This window comes from Podarcis cretensis, assembly GCF_951804945.1.
Source record: "Podarcis cretensis genome assembly, chromosome: 11".
In the NCBI taxonomy this organism is placed as follows: Eukaryota; Metazoa; Chordata; class Lepidosauria; order Squamata; family Lacertidae; genus Podarcis; species Podarcis cretensis.
Window position 1 is genome coordinate 60840365 of NC_137180.1, and position 24094 is coordinate 60864458.

Here is a 24094-nt window from a genome sequence, read left to right on the forward strand (position 1 = left end):
GAACAAAATTCCTGAGGGTGTGTGTGGCTGTGTGTAAGGTGCTTGAGGGTAAAGACTCTCCTCCTGCAAGAGAGGGGAGTGGTTGTGGTTGGGAGCTGGACTCCGCCTCAAGCAGGGGGCGTTAGCCCCCTGCCTCCCACTCACCTGGCTGGGGCCCATGCCCACTGGCAGGCACCCAACCAGGTGCCTGTGAGGGGGCGTGTTTAGCAGCCTTAATTGCTGCGGCACCAGCCTTCTGGCCTCACTTTTCATCGTCCCGTCGCGAGTCATCAGCTAGGAGTCATCACAGGGAAGAGCCACAAGGTTTGGAGTCGGGGGGGGGGGTCTGTGTGTGTGGAGGCTGCCTGGTTCCTGGCTTGCCTTTTTAACTTTAGGAGGCTTGCGTGCACTCATTGCTTTACTGCTTTTAAAAACCCAGGCATCCAGGTTTGCCTTGCTGTGTCCTCTTTTCCGTGTAGAAACCTACATTTAACCTTCTATTTCCCCCCACTCCTGGTGCTTGATTTTTTTGTGCGGTCTAAGTGCGAATTACCTTTCTTAAGCTGCAGGACGTGCAGTTGTCCGAAGCTAGCATGATGGTGCGGATACGTCAATCCAAAACAGATCAGGCAGGTAGGGGTTCCCTCAAAAAACTTACAGCTTCAGCGCGGCGGGGCCCATGCCCGGTCAAGGACACTAGATGGTACCTTTACCTCAGACTGCCCAGTCCTGGCCCACTCCTGGTTCATGAGGATGGGTTACCTTTGTTGAGACACCAATTCACAAGGGTACTCCGCAAAGCTATTGATGCCTGTGGTTTATGTTCCCAGGATTATGCAGCACACTTATTCAGGATTGGCGCCACCACAACAGCGGCACGCTTGGGTCTGCCGGCTGATAGGATTAAAGAAATGGGCCGGTGGAAATCCGATGCTTATAAAGGTTACATTCGCTAGTATGCGCTCCACTGCATTACCTCTACTTACCCGTCTTTCTCTTTCCTTTATTCTCAGTCGTTCTCAGAAAAAGTGTTTGGATTTGCAGGTGGCGCTGTGGGTTAAAGCCTTAGTGTTTAGGACTTGCCGATCGAAAGGTCGGCGGTTCGAATCCCTGCGGCGGGGTGCGCTCCCGCTGCTCGGTCCCAGCGCCTGCCAACCTAGCAGTTCGAAAGCACCTCCGGGTGCAAGTAGATAAATAGTGACCGCTTACCAGCGGGAAGGTAAACGGCGTTTCCGTGTGCGGCTCTGGCTCGCCAGAGCAGCGATGTCACGCTGGCCACGTGACCCGGAAGTGTCTCCGGACAGCGCTGGCCCCTGGCCTCTTAAGTGAGATGGGCGCACAACCCCAGAGTCTGTCAAGTCTGGCCCGTATGGGCAGGGGGACCTTTACCTTTTTATAGTCCATTGGGCCCGTGTCGGCTAGCTGCGGCCTCACCCATAATCTTGGGTTGCCACCTGGAGTGTGAGTTTCCTGGTTTTCGAGGCGAGGCATGCGTTGGGAAGAGCTTGTGCCATTGCTGAGGGAGAAAGTAGCCATGTTTGGCCCTTCCGACATCCTTATCCTTCAATTAGGGGGAAATGACCTTGTTAACAGAAGAAGTGTGGACTTGTGGAACATAAAAAGAGATTTGGATGAGATTGCTGCCTTGTGTCCCGGAACAACGGTGTTCTGGTCCTCCTTCCTGAAGAGAATTGTTTGGCGTGGTGCGTAGAACTGTATGGCCATTGAAAAATCCAGGAAACTCTTAAATCGTGCAATAGCCCGTTAGGTGTGCTTTATGAATGGCCGAGTCATTTCTCACGACCATATCCGGATTGGCAATCAGGCCTTGTACCGGAATGATGGGGTTCATCTTTCAGACCAAAGGAATGACATTTGGTTAAATAGCATCATCATCAGCATCAGGGATTGGTTACAGCTGTGAGGGTATTGGCGGCGAGCCTTTTGGGCTCGGGTGGCGGTTAGGCATTGGAATAATGTGTTGTGGTGTGTCAAAGGGCTAGGTGTGGCCATCACCTGTGCCGTCAATTTTGGGTATTCCGTTAAAGGAATCCGGCGGCCGTGTATTCTGTCCGATGCCTGTGTGGCGGGAGGCCATGGCACGACCCTCGGTGACATTAGGGGAGAGCTTATAGTTGGATTAGCATCAACAGGCTCCACCTACTGGTGAATAAACCCCCCTTGTTTCAGACTCACCCCTCTCTGAGGGGGTGGAGTCAGCTGACGTAATCCAATGCCTAAGCCAATACCTTTTCACTTGCTGTAATCAATAAAGTTGTGGCCTTTTCTTGCCCGTTAACCTTATATCACGTGTCCTTGTGTTTTCATTCCACTACGCAGGGATCAGGTCCTCGAACCACAATGTAGAGATAGGGATGAAATTTGATGGGATTTATTTCCTTAGCAAAATTACCAGATCTGCACACTTGCCCCCACCTACAACCACACAAATGCACACACACACACACACACACTGACACATATATCTCAGCAACACAATTTACCTACAATGGATCCTACAAGGTGGCTTTTAAGTGCCACGAGCCTTTTGAAAAAGTTACTAGCTGCCTGGATCATTTAGCTTAACGCGGTGGTTCCTCCCATGCTTTAAAAACTATTTCATGCATCTCCTAAAGAGTTAATAGTTGCTTACAGCAGCTAGCAAGTGCAGCTGACTGAAAATTTGTACAAGTGCATGTGATCAGCACACATGCCACCAGGGGTGGAATGGGGCAAGGAGTACAGCCTTCCTAAGCAGCCTTATGGCTCTCCATAAGAATTTCTGACTTTTGTCCCAGCTTCTGCACTTAGAGGTTTCTAAAGTGTGTTGTGACACATAGATGCTTCTGAACAAATAAATAAAACACATCTCGCCCGTGACCCAGGAGGACACCAGCACGTTCTGATATGCTAACATTGAAGCGACGTTAGTGCCCCAGACATCTCTCTGTGGTCATGTGCTTTCTCTCTTTAGCCCCAATCCACAGTTTCCCCACATGGAAAGACAAGGAGAAATTCCTGCATTTTCTCTTTGCTTCCACCCCAGGAAGCTGCTTACAGGTAAAAGCAGAGGGGGGTGGGAGTCAGGAGGCTCCAATGACTAGCAGTGGGACCCCTGCTTGGATAGGAGGAGCCTTGGCAGCTGACCACCTCCTGGCTCCATCCATTGATGTCAATCAGATTTAAAGTGGATGCTGCTGCTGCTGCTGCTGCTGCTGCTCTCTCTCTGTGTGTGTGTGTGTCTGTTTAATGTTTATATCTCACCCAATCCCCCAATCTCTGCCAACCTCAAAAGAATGCTTAGAAGAAGAAAAATAATGATAGAATATGCCTTTCATCTGGTTTCCTTCCAAAAGAGAGACTCCCCCCTCTCTCACTTCACGAGTGTCGATAACATGGCAGAAATTTTAAGTTTGCCAGCTTTACAAACCACTCGGGGTTTGATTCAGCATAACAGCATCTACCTGCCTTTGGAAAGGCACACATAATACTAAGGCACTCGTTAGGTAAGCTTAGGCATGTTAGTTAGATTTCCCCAACTAGAATGTTTTAAACACACACACACACACACACACACACACACACACATCACACTCATATCCTGTCACTGTCTTTCTCTCTCTCCCCAGTCTACAACTTGATAGACGAAAGCTATAACATTATTCATATCTGCATGACATAACATCATCTCTCTCTCTCTCTCTCTCTCTCTCTCTCTCTCTCTCTCTCTCTCTCATATGTATGTCTGACTTTGAAGATCTGTAGTCCTTTTCAACATTCAAGGTCTCTGTACCCCTTACCTGGATGTGATGCTCTGCCACTTGAATTAGCATTACCCTTCAAAGCCCCATCTTTCTCAAAGATAGCAGTCACTGTGTCGTCCGCTTTGTTCAAGCACTTATTGCCAAGAGAGAGAGAGAGAAAGCTTTTTTGTGTTCTGTCGTTTTATGTCTTCTTTTGCACCCAAAGGGAGTGGATTTTGATTGAAAAAGGTGGGGGGAGCATCATCAAGCTAAGACATTTCATTGAGCTGATGAACGGCAACAAGCACGGTTGTAGCCAATTGAGTTCTACTCAGAGTAAAGCCATTGAAATCAATGGACCGAACTTAACCATATTATTTCACATCAGTGGGTCAACTGATAGAGACTCAGGGCTCTTCAAAACTTGCGGGCTTTTTTGAGGGGGGGGGGGGTGCGCTCCACAACATACAATAGCAAGTTGCTCTTGTACTATCAGACAACAAAATCAGAGGAGAAAATAAACCACAATATTTGCAATATGGATGCAGCAGGAAGCTGTGAAGCATTGGGAGGTATTTAATGTAGCCTTAAGCAGGAATGAATTTCTTCTTGCCTGGTAGAATGATCTGCCCTCTCTTTCCCCCTTGCAGTGTTCTAGGGGTTTCCCCTAGAGCCAATTTGGGGAATTGGGGGGTGGGGCTCAGGAGGAAAAGAGGGAGGAACACTGTTGCACTAGCAGAAGTGCTTTCAAAGGCTTCTGCTCGTGGGACTAGATAGTTGAGGGATGTTCAACGGTCTAGAAGCCAAGCCTTATGATGAACAGTTGAAAGAGCTGGGTATGTTTAGCCTAGGAAAATGCAGACTAAGAGGAAATTATGATTTGTTGTTGTTCTTGTTTAGTCATTTAGTCGTGTCCGACTCTTCGTGACCCCATGTACCAGACCATGCCAGGCACTCCTGTCTTCCACTGCCTCCCGCAGTTTGGTCAAACTCAGGCTGGTAGCTTCGAGAACACTGTCCAACCATCTTGTCCTCTGTCGTCCCCTTCTCCTTGTGCCCTCCATCTTTCCCAGCATCAGGGTCTTCTCCAGGGAGTCTTCTCTTCTCATGAGGTGGCCAAAGTATTGGAGCCTCAGCTTCACAATCTGTCCTTCCAGGGCAAGCCACTCCAGTATCCCTGCCAAGAAAACTCCATGGACAAAGACAACAGGAGATATGATAGACATCTTCAAATACCTTAAGGGCTGTCACATGGAAGATGGAACAAGCTTGTTTTCTCTTGCTCCACAGGGTGCGACAAGAACCTAAGTTCCAAGAAAGGAGATTCCATCTAAACATCAGGAAGAACATCCTGACAGTAAGAGCTGTTCAGCAGTGGAACAGACTCCCTCAGGAGGTTGTGGATTCTCCTTCCTTGGAGGGTTTAAAGCAGAGGTTAGATGGCCATCAGTCATGGATGCTTTAGTTGAGATTCCTGCATTGCAGGGGGTTAGACTAGATGACCCCGGGGTCCCTGCTAACTCTAAGATTCTATGATTATATAAATCCCTCTCAGCAAGTCCACCTTGAAACTTTTGCAACTGCAAAAAGCATTGAAAATGGGTGCGCACACACTTGCCCCAATACCTTCCTGAGCACAAATAATCTGAAATGCACAACACAAAGGACATTCATGGGACGGGGCTTAGCCTTATACTGATTCAGACCTTTGGTGCATTTCATCCACTGCTGCCCATTTCATTCATATATATATATATATATATATATATATATATATAATTTATTTATAGTTTTCATTTATATACATTTCAATAGTTTAACATTAATTCTAACATTACAAACCTTGACCCTTCCTCAACTTTCTGCAGTTCTTTGAATTTATTTTATCATTTCCTGCATATTCTAAATTGACTTAACTTCTTCTTTTATTCCTCTATTTTGATTATATATTCTTTTGAAACTGCAGGTTATTACAGTAATCCTGCCAATGACTTTATCTGTTTACTGCCTATTTCTGATTGACAGATGCTCACCCAGGTTTCAGGGAACAGCCTTTTGCAATCCATGGCACCTGATGTATTGCTAAATGCAAACAGTGGGAATTAGGCCTGGGGCAATATGCATGAGAACCATGCTTTTTGCCTCTTGGAGTTTGAATCCCCATCAGTTCAGGTCCTACCCTCTGGAACAGCACATGGATGGGACGTCACATGGAAGATGGAACAAGCTTGTTTTCTGCTGCTCCAGAGGGTAGGACCCAAACCAGTGGTTTGAAATGACAAGATAGGACTGAACATCTGCTTGTAACAGCTGCTTGACAGTGGAACACACTGCTCAAAAAGATGTGGACTTCACTGGTGGTTTTTCCACAGTTGGGATGGCCATATATTGGGGAAATCTTTAGCTGTGATTCTTGCATTGCAGGAGATTGGACTAGATGACATTAGTGATCCCTTCTAATTCTACAGTTCTTTGTTAACCAGGTAGGTCTGGAAGATATTCCTGCCTGAGGAGTTGGTGTAGAAAATGCTGAGCTAGATGGACCAATCGTCTGACCCAGTGTAACTCAGCTTCCTATAATCCTAGGTTACTAATGAAAAAACCAGGGCCCTGAACTGATAGCTCTAATGCTGAATGATATGGAAGTCAAGGGACTATTAGCACTGTTGCAGCTCAGAAGGCAGCTAAACAGCCTATTCAGAAAAGTACATACAGAAGTAACCTCTGATATATGTTCTATCCAACAAAAAACACTTTATTTACCAGTAATGGTAGGCTCATTACAAACCTAGAATGAGGTAGATTCCCAGATATGTTGTGAAGATAGCATTCATAGTAATGGAGTTAACCAGCATCAAGTAATTTTAATAGGAACGGTTCAGGAGCAAGTTGGGTAAGTATATTGGTACCTACACTTCAATAACTCTTTATAAGGGCTGCACACGCCACCCCAAATCCATTTGGGGACCTGATCTGCTGCTTCACAGCAGTCCCATCCTGACTCATGATGATCCAGGGCTGACTTGACCCAGATCAGAGCCCCAAACTGATTGGGGGGGGGGGTCTTGCACTGTCATGTGGTTGGGAGGGAAGATGAAGAGATGTGCTTCTCCTTCTCTGCTGACTACATGTTTAAAATCCTTCTTAAATATGCATTTGGAATATTTGGAAGGAAGAGATGCATGTGGGCTTCCTGTATGTTTCCCTCCATGTCTGTCTCCTTGCTGCCCCAGATCACTCCAGAAGGACCCAGTCCAACCCAGCACTATACAGATCTACCTTAACCCAATCCATTTGGATCCCAGATTGACAGCCCAATTCAAATTATAAATAGTAGTAGTAGTAGTGCTGCCATGGCAACTTAAAAAAAACTTACAATATTTTTTTTTTTTTGGGGGGGTGGAGTATATATACATGTAATTTGGGATCCAGGATGCAGCCAGATCCAGTACACAGCCCTATGCTTTATATAGAAGACTCACATGAAAACGCACCACTGTTGATATTTCCCGGTACTCAAAAGCTGTGAGGTCCCATCAGAATTAGCTAAAAGGTATAAGGGTGGCGCTGTGGGTTAAACTACAGAGCCGAGGACTTGCTGATCAGAAGGTCGGTGGTTCGAATCCCCGCCACAGAGTGAGCTCCTGTTGCTCAGTCCCTGCTCCTGCCAACCTAGCAGTTCGAAAGCACGTCAAAGTGCAAGTAGATAAATAGGTACAGCGCCGGCGGGAAGGTAAATGGTGTTTCCGTGCGCTGCTCTGGTTCGCCAGAAGTGGCTTAGTCATGCTGGCAACATGACCCGGAAGCTGTATGCCGGCTCCCTCGGCCAGTAAAGCGAGATGAGCGCCGCAACCCCAGAGTCGGCCACGACTGGACCTAATGGTCAGGGGGTCTCTATACCTTTACTTTATGAGGTAACACGGCTGGGAAAACCTCTCCTTGGGAGAGCTGTTGCCATCAATCAGCGTAAACCAGGGTATCCAACATGGTCCTGTCCACCTTTTGTTGGACAGCTCCACCCCCCACTTCCACAGACAATTGGCCATGCTGGCTGCGGCTGCTGGGAATTGGAGTCCAAAAACATTCCAAAGGCAAAATGTTGGTTGCTCATGGAGTGGATGATGTTGTGGCTGGTTATGAGACAGCATGAACCATATCTCAGCAGCAGAGTGCATGCCTGATATGTATGAACTCCTACACTTAATAAATTGCAAACCAGGTCTCATTTATTTAATCATTTGCCGTATCGATCAGTCACCCCATGCAATGAGCGTCTACGTGGTGGACAACCCTAATATAATGGAAGAGCTTCAAATACTTCAAAGTACAAACAATTTCTAAATTATAAATGAGCCAAGTAACAACACAACAAAGAGGAACATATTAGCACTGGCACAATAATATAAAACAACAACATCAAAAACCTGATACACACAGAAAGAGACAAAGCATCACCAACTGAGCAGAGAATTGAATCAAATGATCTTAACATTGAAATGTGAACAGATGAGAAGAAGATGTGAAGAAGATGCTAAATGGCCTGCAGGAGTAGGAAGATCTTTGTCTGACACTGAAAAGACAGTAAGGTTGGCACCAAGCAGACCTCTCCAGGGAGAGCAATCCACTAACAGGGGATTCAGACCCCCTTGAAAAGGCCCTTTTCCTTGTTGCTGCACTGTGTACTTTCAGAATGAGTAAGGGGCTATCTGCACACAAATGGTAGATGATAACATAAAACTGTTCCTAGGTTGTACCATTTTGAATTGAAGGTGGAGGGTTGTATACTTCAATGCTCCCCCATAAAAAGTGAATCCTAGCAAGCAGAAACTGGATGTGTCAGAGAGAGACGTCTAGGTCACATTTTTTCCTGGCAATTACCTTTCTAGGAACAAGAAGGGTTTAAAAAAATAAATCAAAACAAAACAAAAAATGGGTTTATTCAATTAAACACACACACACACACACCATGCCACAACACACACATACTGGTCTGAAGTTGTACAACCCTTTAACAGGTGCACTATGTACACTGCTCCTAGTTGCAGGAATCAAGAGGAAATAGACTAGGGCCACATTCAGATCCTGCATTTAAAACAGTAAGATATTGCTTTAAACAGTCATGGCTTCTCCCCAAAGAATTATGGAATTGTGGGCTGTAAGGGTCCTGGGAGTTGCTAGTAGAACCCTATTCCCCTCCCAGAGATCCCTGGGAAGAGACATTGATTGTTAAACCACTTTGAGAAATGTGGTGCTGAGGGTTAAACCACAGAGCCTAGGACTTGCTGATCAGAAGGTCGGAGGTTCGAATCCCCGCAACAAGGTGAGCTCCCGTTGCTCAGTCCCTGCTCCTGCCAACCTAGCAGTTCGAAAGCACATCAAAGTGCAAGTAGATAAATAGGTACCGCTCCAGCGGGAAGGTAAACGGTGTTTCCGTGCACTGCTCTGGTTCGCCAGAAGCAGCTTAGTCATGCTGGCCACATGACCCGGAAGCTGTACATCGGCTCCCTCGGCCAATAAAGCGAGATGAGCACTGCAACCCCAGAGTTGGCCACGACTGGACCTAATGGTCAGGGGCCCCTTTACCTTTACCTTTTTAACAACTCTTGATGTCTTTAACCAAACCACAGTTCCAAGTGGTACCATATTGCTTTTAAACGTATGATATGAATGTGGTCTGTATGATGGTGAGGATATCCTACATAGGATATCCTATGCAAAAAAAATATTAAGGTATGGTTTTGTCTTGTCATTTCCCTCTTGCCATTTGACAACCAGAAAAGAAAATACACATTGCAGGGGGATGATTTAGAGGGGAAGGGGAGAAACCTTGTTATCCAAATTCACCCAAAGGCACGACAACTTTGGGCGGCGGAGAGGGGGAAGAGTGATTGTCTGAACCCCCTCCCCTTGCTTACCCCTCCTTTCTCTCTGTCCCTCATAAAAACCACAACACAAAAAGGACTTCTCAGTTCACAGGTGAAATAAATTGCCGGTATGTGTGCTTAGTAACAGTTCATAGCCTTTTATTCCCCCCGACCTGCATACAAAAATTAATGGGATGAACCAGTGCAGCATTGTGTCCTTGACAAGTAATTTGTTATAAATAATAATACAAATGATTACAGAGAACCACACTGACTGCTGGGAGCGCATCCGTTTTCCAGTTGGGGGAATAAAGACGATGGAGATGGTGGTTGGGGGGGTGGCTTGGCTGTCACGTTCCGTGGCGGCCCAGCAGGCCTGACAACATGGGGCCTTGTCACGGCCAGTCTCAAAGTTTCTTCAAAGGGAACGCTGGAGGGCTTCAGCCCTTATAAAAGCCAGGCATGACTAACAGGAGTTAAAAATAAAATGGTTTCTCCTGTGGGGCTGTGTGTCAGAAAAAATTTAATTGCCCACAAGTTGCATCTCCTCACAGCCTTCTCCTCCCTTGTGTTATTGAACAAGCCGGCTGCGTTTCAACACTGCAGCAGTTAGTCAGGTTTTATCTTCTACAGAGACAGGCCATAATGTCTTTCATTTGTGCCTTCTGCGTGTGAGATAGAGCGAAAGCTCATAATAGAGCATCTGGAGTCAGGTATGGGGGAAAGGTGATAAGAAGAGCCTGCTGGATCAGGTCAAAGGACCATCTGGTCCAGCATCCTGTTCTCACAGTGGCCAACCAGATGCCTGTGAGAAACCCGCAACCAGGATTCGAGCACAAGAGCAACTCTCTCTTCCCGTGGTTTCCAGAAGCACAGCTGCGTCCATCTGTGGAGTTTCATGGCTAATAGCCATTGATAGCCCTCTCCTCCATGAATTTGTCTAATCCTACTTTAAAGCCATCCAAGTTGGTGGCCATCATAACCTCCAGTTCTCAATGTCCACCTTTGGTATCTACCTTTGGGAAACTGGAAAGCAGGACCCGAGCACTACAGTATTCTCCCATCCTGCAGCTTCCAGCAACTGGTCTTCAGAAGCATTATTGCCTCCAATCCTGGAGGCAAACCATAGCAATCATGGCTTGTAGCCATCGGTAGTCTTATCCTCTATGATCTGGTTCAGGCTGAAGAGAATTGGGCAGCACCAGGTTGGAGACAGCTGGGGCAGCATTGTTTCTTTTTATGTGTATTATGTTATGCACTGTTTTGTTTTCTCCTAAGGGGAAGACCGACCACCAATTTCCATCGTTCATAATGCCCTGCCACTATCAATATTCTGAAGCATTGTGGAAGGAAAAACGGCTAAAATTTCTGCCAAGCAACCTTCTTGTAATACTGGTGGTGGTGGGGAATCTTGGAAAATTCCTCAGGAAATTGTGTCTGTGTGTGTGTGTGTGTGTGTGTGTGTGTGAGAGAGAGAGAGAGAGAGAGAGAGAGAGAGAGAGAGAGAGAAAGAGAGAGAGAGAGATCATCTATCTATCTATCCTCTATATCTATCTAATCTATCTCTGTCATCATCTATCTATCATTTTTATTATGAGAATCTTCAGGTCACCAAGTGTGTGTTGGAGGTTCTAATGGGTTTGTTTCGAACTTTTCATACCCTCCCTTTGCAGAAAAGATTCGTTTACTCATTCGAAGAAGAACAGAGCTATTTTAGATCATCTTGATTCTCAGAGACTTTGTATTCCCCTAACCCTGTCCAATGATACCTCTTTCTACACAAATCCCTGTTGGGTTGACTGACATGTAACCAGAGGAGGGGGAGGGGGATGGTTATATTTACAGTCCCTTTCCTTGGCCCTAGAGATTTGGTAATTGTTATTCGTCGTAGCTTTCCACTCTGCCTAGTTATCCATCTCCTTTATTAAAACTGTTTGGGTTAATTGCTTCTACTGCAGCCCTTGGGAGTGTCTTATTACTGGTATTAATACTGGTATTAATTACTAGAATGGGTGTATGGAATTTGGAAGTTTCCATTGACACCGTAGAGAGAGAAAGAAAAAGCATCTTCCCATTCCACTTATCCCTGGCTTGTTCTGCATAAAGATTGAAGACTTCCGTTGTATCTCCACTGGTTCTCTTGCAAATACTTCCATTTAATTTCCATTTAATTTACAGATCAGAGCTGCAAAACAAGTTGTGTTCTTTCGTCTAAACCCAGTAGCTGCCTTGGTTCTTTTAGAACTACGTAACAACAGATATTTGGCTGTAATGATGACCTGAATTCCGTGTTTTTCAAGGTATGTGATTTAAGGCAGATCAAAGGCCATGACCAATGCTTCAATAGCAGAGGGAGCTCAGACGTATATGTCTAGTTCAGGAGGAAACACTTGTTTTAGAGGTCCTGAATAGCGCACAACAGGCTTTAGATGCACCCTGAAAATTGCCCACCAATATCTATACATACGAGGACTGTCTTCTTCTTCTTCTTCTTCTTCTTCTTCTTCTTCTTCTTCTTCTTCTTCTTCTTCTTCTTCTCACTCGTAGCCAAGTAAGATTGTCTTCCATAAACACGGTTTTAAAAGTGAGTCCGTAAGTGACTGTGGAGGCCATTTCTGGATCCACACATCCTTCCACAGTGGGAACATAGGTTTCAGGGCAGGAGTTGATCACTGTGAGGGTTTGCCATGTGTGCCTTCCTCTTAGTGCATTTCTCCCTTTCGTCCTGAGTTCGAGCATCTTCAAAACCCATGACACCATTGGCTGTTCTTCAATTGCAGTGTGTACTAGAATTGGCCAAAGCCTGGGCAAAATTGGGCCACTTGTGGGGGGTGGGGGGTTTCCAGGCTTTGTCCAAGTTTTGTGGGGACAGCCCCAGGTTGCATTTGGTCAGGTTTGGGCTCCTGAAGCAATCTGGGGCTGTTGGAGGGCAAGGAAGCAGAAGAAAGTGTTGGGTAAGGAGAAGAAGGGTGGGCAGGAAGAAGTTGAAGTTGTGCCACAGGGGTCTGATCTGCAAGCACCTTCCACACAGCCTACCATGTAAAGGTAGCATCCATTGCTTTGTCCACTGTTGCCTCTAGCCCCACTAATAGCATTCTGCACTGTGTGCATGTGCTCACAAGTTGAAGCATCTCTCAGGCTAAACATGGGTTCTGTACCCCCATCCTAAAGAAACACACTACCTACTGAGGCTATATTTGTATCATATATTCAAAGCACCTTCATAACACTTTAAACAATCATGGCTCTCCCTAATGAATTCTGGGAGCTGTAGTTTGTTACGGGTGGTGTTAGGTGTTAGGAGAGCACTACTCCCCCTCAGAGAACTGCAGTTCCCAAAGTGGCTTAACAAACAATGAGCACTCACACTTTACATTGTCGGTGCCCTTTGCAGGATCACACGAGGTGCTACAGTTCCCAGGGAGCTTACTGGTAAACAGGGGCTAGCTTGCCCCTCAGTGTTAATTTTTGGAGGTTCATGCCCAACCCCAGTAATCGAGTTTCTTGCTGGAAGATGGGGCCAGTGCCATTTATAAATATGGGGTGGAGCTAAGAATAGCCAGGCAGTCGGCTCTGGAGATTCACCCTCCCTACCCTCCCTTTGTTTAATGCTTCTTGTTTGCAGGTTAACTTTTTCTTCCTGTTTAGCGGGTGCTGCTATGGTCTTTGACTGGTTGCTGTTAAAGGACCGGGAGGAAATTTTCCTGCATTGGCAGGTTTTGTCTTCCCCATAGCAATTCGTCACAACTATGGCAGTTGTGGCCTTGGGTGGAACCCTTTAGTCTTTTCTCCCCTACAATGGGGGAGGGGTGTGAAGTGGTGACTCACGCCCCTGCAGTGGTGATTCCAGTGTCCCCTCTTAAAAGGGGTTTATATAATGAGTGTTACTGGTCATACACTGAAAAGTTGTCAGTGAACTACCCTGCATGCGGGGATATGGGCTGGGCTGCCTGCTACACTTAGGTCTCGCAGAGCACCCCCATACCCATTTACCCTGATGAGCCCCAGTTCCCCCCAACTGGGGGGCTGGGAAAGACACACACCCAAGGCCTAAGCCAAGGTCTTCCCACATTTAGAAGTTTAATAAAGCCTAATTTTAATTCCATATAATGTTGTCAGAATCTTTATTCCTTCCTTATGATCCCTGGGGGCTGGGGCTGTCACCGCCTGATCACGCAATCCATTTTCACAGGGACCTCTAGGATGGGTATAGGGAAAATTGTGACTTGGGGGGGGGGATAGGGGTCTCCTATCAACTCTCAGCTCCTTTAAAAAGCTGCAGCTCCTATAATTTTTGGAGGCAAACTGTGACTTCATGTGGCATCATGGTGCTTTAGAAGTATGGTGCAATTGTGGCCTAGATTCTCTTGGGAGGAAAAAATAATGTCTTATGGAACCTTCTCAACTGCTTGCATGAAGTTGCAAAAAGCTACACTCCTCCAATATTTGTCTTTGGGCTCCTGAAGTGAGCGATGATCTCCTCTCCTCTTTCTGACCCCCGTACATTACATCACCATCAAAGTTACTTAGATGTCGTTAGCTCTGCCCGATGGATCTGGCCGGTGTGAAATCTAACCTGGATTGTATTGACAGATACACTCTCTGAAGGGCTCCCTCTCTGTCTATAAACTTCTGTGGACCCGGAAACTCCCAATGCTTTGTCCATAGGGAGCCCTACAAAGAACCTTATGCTGAGATTGGGTTGTATTTCACTATTATAACTCCATCATGGTCAATTAGCCAGACATGTTTCTGGCTTTTATCTTCAAAAATGATGCACCTTGATTATTTATGTTTCCGAAGGCTATTATTGAGTAATTCCGCATCGTGAAGAACTTCAATATGCTTCATCCTTCTGACTGTAAATCCAGGTGTTAATACTCCCGGGTGCCCTATCCTCTCACCGCAGATATCTAATAAAGTTGCCATTAGCCGAAGCGAACTACACCGACAGCTCATCTTCCCCATTATGGCAAGGGCTACTGGCGAGCGGACAGAGATGATCTAAGTAGGGAGCTGTCCTAGTTATTAAAGACAGAGAGAGTTAAGGAAACAAAGGCATCTCTGCATTAGTGCAGAAGGAGTTTATGGCTGGGAGTAATTTGGGAGGGGGAGAGAAAGGACTGGTAAAAGCAATCGCTCATAAAATTAGAAGAGGAAGGAGGAACCAATAAGGAGTGCTACATTTGTTAAGCAGCAACAGGGTGCTAGACAATGTACATATAACACCGGCATCATAGATCACTGAGTGATCTATCACTTTTTAATTGTAACTTCAAAGTGCTTTACATTTACTTGGTTTGAAGGGGTCAAGTGTACCCTCCCCCAACAGTGAAAGGTTTTCCCTTCCCACTCTGCACTGCAGCCCCAGTTTGCTCCCCCTATAGGTTGGGGGAGACTCCAGAAAGAGCTGGGTTTTGTATTATACGGGGGGGGGGGGGGGAGAGAGAGAGATTGCCAAAAATTGGGCAGCACCACAAATGAGAAGCTAATTATGCAAGCTTAACTAATTGACACACCATGAGTCAGTGTGGTGTAGTGGTTAAGAGTGGTAGACTCGTAATCTGGTGAACCGGGTTCACTTCCCCGCTCCTCCACATGCAGCTGCTGGGTGACCTTGGGCTAGTCACACTTCTCTGAAGTCTCTCAGCCCCACTCACCTCACAGAATGTTTGTTGTGGGGGAGGAAAGGAAAGGAGAATGTTAGCCACTTTGAGTCTCCTTCAGGTAATGATAAAGTGGGATATCAAATCCAAACTCTTATTCTTTTTCTATATATATGAGCTAACCTTTGAAATCTGCAGTTTGAATTGTGTCTTGCAATTGTGTAAATAAAGGTATATTAGAGCAATGTGTGCATAAAATGCATATATTAGTGGAAATAACAAACAGAATTGCATTATATTTGAGGAAAGTAGTTGCAAAAAATGTGTATATTGGGTAGAACCACTTTGCAATATATGTATATTGGGAAGAATCTGCACTAAAATCTTAATACATTTTCATTATGACTTTTAAAAAAGCAGCAATGTGGAAATGTGACAAAATGAAAAACCAAGAGAAACTCTTTGAGACCCATTTTAATCTTAAATAAGCTTATTTTGCATCACCTCCAGTCTGTCATGAATGATCTGAAAGTTCATTGGATCCCAGTGGAAGAACAAAATGTTTCATAATTGTAGTGGAGGGTTGCCTTTAAATCAATAACTTCCCTGTCCATTGATCTTCAACTTGGGCTACATACACACCATGTATAAAAAGCACATTTAAAGGACATTATTTCCTCCCCAAAATCCTGGGAGTTTTAGTTGCTATGGGTGATAGGAACTGTATCTCTGTGAGTTGTGGGCTTCAAATGTATGGCATGTACATAGCTGTGGACTTGTTCAGTAGAATACAGTATTCCATATGCACCAGTCTCCAAAAACATTCATCGGCATGTGAATTTTGGAGACATAGCATGCCGCAAAAATATTTTGCCCACTTCTTTTAGAACTTCCCAATCAGTGAATATTTTGAATCATTCAGTCATGAATAGACTTGTCTTTAGCACTATGATTCTCATCCAGTCACCTCATTCCGGGATACATCTCTGCATTGGGGTGCTTCCCAAATAGATACAAAGAGAAAGCTCTGTAGAAATAAAGCCACACATCTCATCAATGCACCTTTTTTTGCCTTCATTATCAAATGTAAATAGCAACTAACAGATGTAAATAATAACAATTAAAAACCATACCTTGCTTAAATTGCCAGCCTCAACCAAAAAATGAAATACTCAGAATTCAGCAGAGCTCTGGGATAACATTTGCTGCATTATGAAATCTATTGCAGCTCCCTGCGTATGTCTCTGTGTTTTAAAAACAATTGCACCAAAAAAATTTTGTATTGTTATATGGCATCCTGCGCACCTGAAAGAGAACACAAATCAATGTAAATTGATTTGTTATCACCACATCCTTTATCAAACTGGAGAGAACCAGAGGGAGGGGGGGCAGAATGGAATTGGCTTGGCTGCAGTCAGCTAGGGCAAAAGTTGAAATGCAGACGTATTCGAGGCCAGGGACCTCTGCTGTTCTTCACCTGTTCAGAGCAGATTCGGAAAACCTTCAGCAGCGGAATGTAGTGACCTGATCTAATGAGGACCACAGCTTCCAAAAACCTTCCACTCGGCTGAAGGCAGAAAAATTTGAAAACCCTGAGCAACTAACCCAGTGGGATTTGCTTTCTCAAAACACCCAGAGGGGAAGGAAGGGGGGGGGGAGATTCCGGTTGAAATGGATTGCAAGTGAGGAAGCAATCAAGGCAGAAGTTTCTCCTGTATTAAAAAGCACAGGGCTTCCAAACTAGCTAATTCCAGATTCACAGCTGGTAGCCTATGCAACAACAACAACTGTAATTCTGTAATATCTTCCCATGAAGGCTTCTGCAGCTTGTATGCTCTTCCTCCCCTGTTGCGTCCTTGCCTCTTTTTACAGTTTTGCTGTTTATCCTAAGGAAAAGTAAACAAGTAAAAACAGATTCTTCCCTGGTATTTGTGCAGGTTGCTGCAACCGATCTTCTGCAGCGCACAGCGACTCTGCTGGGAACTGTTAGAGCTTTGCACATAGAGAAGCTTTGGACGGAGTTTTATTGCACTGTAAATTCTGGGTTTGTTAATGGGACTACCATAAAAGATTAAAATTCGTATATAAATACTGATTTGCATGTTATTATTCTCACGCACAGGTCGAGCGTGGAGTCAAGGCTCTGGGAATGAGGCAGGCTCTCTCTGAGCATATCTCTGCCTTTGCCCCTACATCTGTCAAGAAGACTCAAAAGGCAAGGAGCTGGAAGGAAAGGTAGCATTTATTTAATGTAACAAATTTGAAGATCTGCAACTGGATAAGCCGAATATAGGAAGTATGGGCAGGTGATGTTCTACAGAAACCAATATGGTGTACCCATCCCATCCCTTGGGCATGTTAACAGCCACTGCCTGTGACTCCCCAGCCAAGAACTGGAAGCAAATTACTTTCTCATTGCCAAGTGACCCTTGGCATGCCAACTTAACATGTGCATGGGTGTGTGGGTGGGTGTGGCATTCCGTTTTGACACCTAAAGCTAAACGGGAAGATGCTGTCCTGCTCCTGCTGCCGCCGCCACTCTAAAATCTCTCTCAGCTGGCTCATGCAATGGCGCCCTTGAAACAGCAATGGTGATGGCGGATTCTGGTGAGATATTGCTGTGGCAAGCATCCACTGCACAGTGCACATCAAGCCCAAAGTACTTCTTTATGCAGTACATAGCTAAACTATAAAACTTGCTCCCACAGAATGCAGTGATGACCACTTTTAATCCTTACAAAGACGAGTAGACAAGTTCACAGAGGCTACTAATGATGGCTAGGGACACGGGTGGCGCTGTGGGTTAAAGCCTCAGCACCTAGGGCTTGCCAAGTGAAAGGTCAGCGGTTCGAATCCCCTGGCGGGGTGCGCTCCCGTTGCTCGGTCCCAGTGCCTGCCAACCTAGCAGTTTGAAAGCACCCCCGGGTGCAAGTAGATAAATAGGGACCGCTTACTGGCAGGAAGGTAAACGGCGTTTCCGTGTGCTGCGCTGTCTCGCCAGATGCAGCTTTGTCACGCTGGCCACGTGACCTGGAAGTGTCTCCGGACAGCACTGGCCCCTGGCCTCTTGAGTGAGATGGGTGCACAACCCTAGAGTCTGTCAAGACTGGCCCGTACGGGCAGGGGTACCTTTACCTTTACTATTGATGGCTACTGGCAATCATAATTACAGCCATGATCTGGGGCTCTCTCAACCCTTCTCAAGTGATGCCTGAACACTCTCGAATTGATCTGATTCGGTTAGAAACTTGGATGGATCCAGTGTACCAACCACAGTTTAATACTTCATTGTCCATCCTGCACACCCCCAAGCACTGTTTACTGGAGAGTGTTGGGTGAGATTCTAATCCTGTATTGGAAGCTTGATTTAAATGTCCTCTCTTGATCCACTCTCCACTCTTTTAGTCTCCCTATATGGTGTTTTAGTTAATAACTACAACACTTTAGAGACAGTCTGTCTGGCTTCTGAGAGCCTGATTTGTTTGTTTAGTTGTTTTTGTTCTGGATTGGCATATATCACTACAAATCAATTACTCATTATATTTTTCTTCTTCTTCCTTGATCTGATCCGTATCCATTGCAAACTGGTACAAATCATCTCAGTTCAAGATTCAGACAAATCAGTTGCCCAACCTGAGATTCTATCCTGGAGGTGGACATGGCTGCCTGCCTGAAGTCCTGAATATGAGACCCTCTTTGGTAATGTGCTTCGCCATTTTTGTGTGAATTCCGCTTGATTGCACTGCACCAATTGCATTAATTTTCCACAATGATGGAAATGAAATAGGGAAAGAATAGGGCTTACCTGTCAGTGTTTTGTTCGGTGATTTGCTTTGCATTCAAAAGACTTTTAACAAAACTAAAAAGGGGGCAAAAAAGAAAGAAAAATGGCAAGTTGTTAGCTATTTCTCGATAAATTGTATGGTTTATATATAAGCCTTCAAAAAAGGCACCTCGACCGATAACTTCTCTCAGCTTGATCCATTGCTTTCCACAGCCAGCATGCTGTATGTAATGGTGTATTTATTAATGCACCGTAATAGATCATCAGTCTATATGTCTCACAGTCAAATTTAGTAACATATTCAGAACATTTTTAAAGCTTATTATTTACTAGAATAATGCACATAAAAAGCACGAGTTGGATACATGTGATTATTCTATCAGAGCAGGGCGTTTTGATCTATTTCTCATGAACATTAAGAGAAAAAAAGTTTCTAACTTTAATTAAAGACATCACAGTACAGGATGGGAGAAAAATCATGGAACATTTTCCTCTAATATTCAAGCCTTGCAAAACAACAATAGCAACACTGGTCATAAATCTAAGAAACCAAGGCACTCATCTCGCGCTACTTTGAGAGAGTCAGCCCAAATAGATAAATATATATATATTGATGCATAAATTATTTCATTTATTAATTTATATCTGCGGTGGGCATCTGTATGCCACACTTCAAACATGTGCTATGGTGATTTGAATATTAAAAAGCAGTGAAACAATTAAAAATATAGATACAAGCAGCAGGGGGAAAACATTGGTTTTATCCAACAGAGGCAAGATAAAGGTAAAGGACCCCTGGATGGTTAAGTCCAGTCAAAGGCGACTATGGGGTTGCAGCGCTCATCTCATTTTCAGGTCAAGGGAGCCAGCATATGTCCGCAGACAGCTTTCCAGGTCATGTGGCCAGCATGACGAAACCACTTCTGGCACAACGGAACACCATGACGGAAACCAGAGTGCACGGAAATGCTGTTTACCTTCCTGCCGCAGCGGTACCTATTTATCTACTTGCACTAGTGTTCTTTTGAACTGCTAGGTTGACAGGAGCTGGGACAGAGCAATGGGAGCTCGCTCCATCATGGGGATTTAAAGTGCCAACCTTCCGATCAACAAGCCCAAGAGGCTCAGTGGTTTAGACCATAGCGCCACCCGCGTCCCTTTTTATCCAACAGAGTCATTGCATGGACAGAAAAACTTCTGATCATGCATTAGAATTTCCCTTCCCTTTCCGCCCTGCCTGCAAACCCAATCCGCAAAGCTGCTCTGGGGTTTTCTCAACTGCCTGGAGAAGATTGGATATGCAAGGTCTGGAGGGAGGCTCATGGGGGAAGGAGATTTCTGTGGCATGAGCAGCAGTGCTCATAATGGCTTTGTTGAATTCAACCCCATCAAATCTAGTTCCTCATTATGGCAGGATCCTCAACACATTCTAAGCTGTGACACCACCCATATTATCTGCATAACTAAATAACTCTCATTATGATGTATTTATTTACTTATTTACCACATTTATGCCCCACTTTTTCCCTCCAAGGAGCTCAAGGTGGCATACATGGTTCCACTCCTCCTCATTTTATTCCCACAAGAACACCGTGAGATAGGTGTGGATGAGCAGAGGCAGATTTAGGGCAGTGTGTTTGGTTTCTCCCCCAACTGGGTGTTGACCTGAGGGGGGGGGGGTGCCTCAGGGCATCACAACTATGACATGGTGCATGAGCAGAATGGAAGGCAAGAAGAGGGGGTTACAAAATTTTGGCCTTGCACAGAGCACCACTGACATTCGAAAGACCAAAGTCCACCATTGGACTGAGAGGCCGTGACTGGCCCAAGGTCAACCACTGAGCTTCAGAGTCAAGCAGGGAAAACCCTGGTCTCCCAAGTCCTTGTTTGACACTCTAACCACAACAACACATCATGTGGGTGGGGAGACAAAGGGATGGACCGACACTGGAGACAAAAGCTGTCGTCTGGTAGCTGATTTGCCCAATGTCTGGAGGAAGCAGCAATCTTTGTCTCCATTCATCTGTGTCCTATTGACCCAGTGGTAGCTCCAGGATTTGGAGGGTAGTATAAAAATATACATATACAGGAACAAATATATGCCACTTCTGAGGGATGTGTGGAGGGGAGGACAGGGGAAATCCTGTTGCTCAAGTTTCCACTGAGTTCATTAGTCGCTCTGTGATTGGCCCCAAATTGATACAACACTAACCAATCATCCCTGGCCAACAATCAACCTATCGATAGAATGGCGATTTTGAAGCTACCAAAACATATCTGCATCAGCAAACTGAGGGAGAAGCTCTTTATACAACAACCTGAGAGCAACTGGTCATGTATCAAGGGGGGGGGGGGACACGAAATCAAGAAATGATAATAGATTTTAATTTTCTCGGCCTCTTCCTTCACACAAAACCAGGTTTCAGCCCATACTGTTATCCCCCTCCTTGCTATTTGTTTTAAAACAGAGCATTAAACACAGACCAAATAAGTGACTAAAGTTTATCCTGCTGGATTCCGGCTGCTCTAAAAAAACCCAGGGACATAAATTATTTTTAGCTTTGTGTTGTTTTAAATCTCTTTCTCTCCTATGCTGGGACGAACAGGTGTGACAGAAGCAGGAATGCTAGAAATCAATCAAATTAAGCAAGAAAGACTCAAAGGGAGATAATAAATTAAACCAGAAGAGAGGGAATTAGCAATGGAGGCAGAAATAAAGTCGGCATCTTGGGTGGGAATCTGTCAAACTGTTATTTACATGAAAGCGTTGAGATCAGGCCAGGGGCCCATCTAGGCCAGCATCTTCTTCTCACAGTGGACAGCCAGATGCTTGTGGGAAGCCTGCAAAGGTGGACCTAAGTTCAACAGCAACTCTCCAAATTTATGATTCCCAGCAACAGGTATTCAAGGGCCTAGCCACTGATATGGTGCCTTCCATCTTATATTACACATCACCAGTCCTTTTCTTTTATGGGGATACGCAGGGGTATGCATACCCCTAAACATTTTGTGACTCTGAGTTTGGCCTCATTGAGGGGTAGTATTTCAATATGAGTAGGAAAATGAGAGTACCCCTAAACATTTTAAAGGGGAAAAAGCACTGCCCGTTACTAAATGTATGTGATGATGAAGGAGGTGGTCAAAGATGGCTCTTATATTGAAGAAACAAGCTGTCCTTTGCTCGGCTTTGCAGTGTGACACAGGGAAGGACCATAGCTCTGTGTCACAGCACCAGCTTCACATGCAGAAAGTCCAATGTTCAACATGTTAGAATTCCTGTGCTGTGATTGCAGTCATGGGATTTTTGTCTATCATTTGACGGTGTATGTTTTGACTCCACAAAGTGGGAAGTGATGGAGACAGGGTGTTTGTGTTACTGTGTTCCATGAAGTGGAACTATTATCCTTTGTTCTTTTTCTTTGCTGTCTGATGCTAGAGAGAGAGGGAGCCATGTTGCAGTGCTCTGTGTGTGTTTATATGTAAATAAAGTAGATTAGCCAAAATGCTGAGTTGCTGAGGTCTGTCACGCAAGCTGTGAAGACTCTGTGGATCCCTAAGTGTGCCGATGTCTGTTGGCATCGGTCGCTGTGATGTTCGGGCACAAGAAAGCTTTTGAAGCTCCCGAACAATCAACCAGGAAGGAGGGAACATGCCAGTCAGGCTTGTGTCTCTACTAGGGTCCTACTCAAGTGTAGGACAAGCTCCTGACACAACACACACACACCCATTGCAACATCTCCATGTAGTGCTTGGAAACAACCCATGTTAACTACAACTGACAATGAAATGGAGAATGCCTACTGCAAGGGTTAAATGGGAGATTCCACTGAAGCTAAAGAACAGCAGGAAGAGCTCTCTGAACAACAAGAAATTTTTATGCATCCAGTTGCTTCATGCTGCACAGTTTTAATATATGCAATAACCTGCATTTTATGTGGGACTACTCTTGTACCTGGTCTGGAAGCTTCAACTAGTGCAGACTCTAGCAAGCAGAATGATTGCAGGAGCAGATGACTGTCATCGTGTTACCTCCTTGCTGAGAGAGCTTCACCGGCTGCTGATTTGCTCATGGGCCAGGTTCAAGGTGTTTTGTGTGTGCTAAGGAGGGTTCTGATAGGTTCAGTGAAAATGGGGTGGACAAGCGGCATTTCACAGACTGTGAAGGTGGCAGAAGGTGGTTGGCCAGAGGATGAAAGAGATGTTGTATGTTTTCTATATAATGTGTGCCATATTAGAAAGTTCTTGCAGCCTCTCTAGACTCTGCCCTTGCAATGTATTCGGCTTAGCGGCTATTAGCGGCTTAGCAGCTTAGCGGCTTAGAAAAAGGGGAAAAAAGGGAAAAAACTCGCAAGACTCACAAGACGTTTTCGTCTTGCGAAGCAAGCCCATAGGGAAATTCGTCTTGTGAAGTGCCTCGAAAAACGGAAAACCCTTTCGTCTAGCAGGTTTTTCATCTTGGGAGGCATTCGTCTTGCAGGGCACCACTGTACAAGGAAGGTTTCTATGTTCATATGTAAGTAAAGGTAAAGGTACCCCTAACCATTAGGTCCAGTCATGGCCGACTCTGGGGTTGCGGGGCTCATCTCGCTTTATTGGCTGAGGGAGCCGGCGTACAGCTTCCAGGTCATGTGGCCAGCATGACTAAGCCGCTTCAGGTGAACCAAAGCAGCGCACAGAAACGCTGTTTACCTTCCCGCCAGAGTGGTACCTATTTATCTACTTGAACTTTGACGTGTTTTCGAACTGCTAGGTGGGCAGGAGCAGGGACCAAACAACGGGAGCTCACCCCATTGCAGGGATTCGAACCATCGACCTTCTGACTGGCAAGTCCTAGGCTCTCTGGTTTAACCCACAGTGCCACCCACATCCCATGTTCGTATGTACTTTTGGAAAATACACAAACATTTTGGAGCCACAAACTGTAGAAGTCTAAGGTCTCTTTACCCTCCATATTGAAAGGAACACTCATGAGCTCTCATTGTTTCATAAGTGCAATGATGTAGCTTGTTGTTGCAGCAACAATGGCTAAATAGCTAAGCTCCATCCTGTCTCTTACACAAGACTTCCAATCACACCTGCCTTCAGCCTAATGCTAAGCCCACTGGGATCTATGTTTGC

At 45.3% G+C, this 24094-nt stretch overlaps 1 long non-coding RNA gene across 1 annotated transcript in view; it reads left to right on the plus strand.

Moving 5' to 3' along the window:
- Positions 1-1593: 1593 nt before the first annotated feature.
- Positions 1594-24094, plus strand: part of LOC307226445 — a 135705-nt gene continuing 113204 nt past the window's right edge. Inside the window, exon 1 of the long non-coding RNA XR_013843428.1 lies at positions 1594-1982. This is a non-coding gene — a long non-coding RNA (uncharacterized lncRNA). The remainder of the gene's footprint in view (positions 1983-24094) is intronic.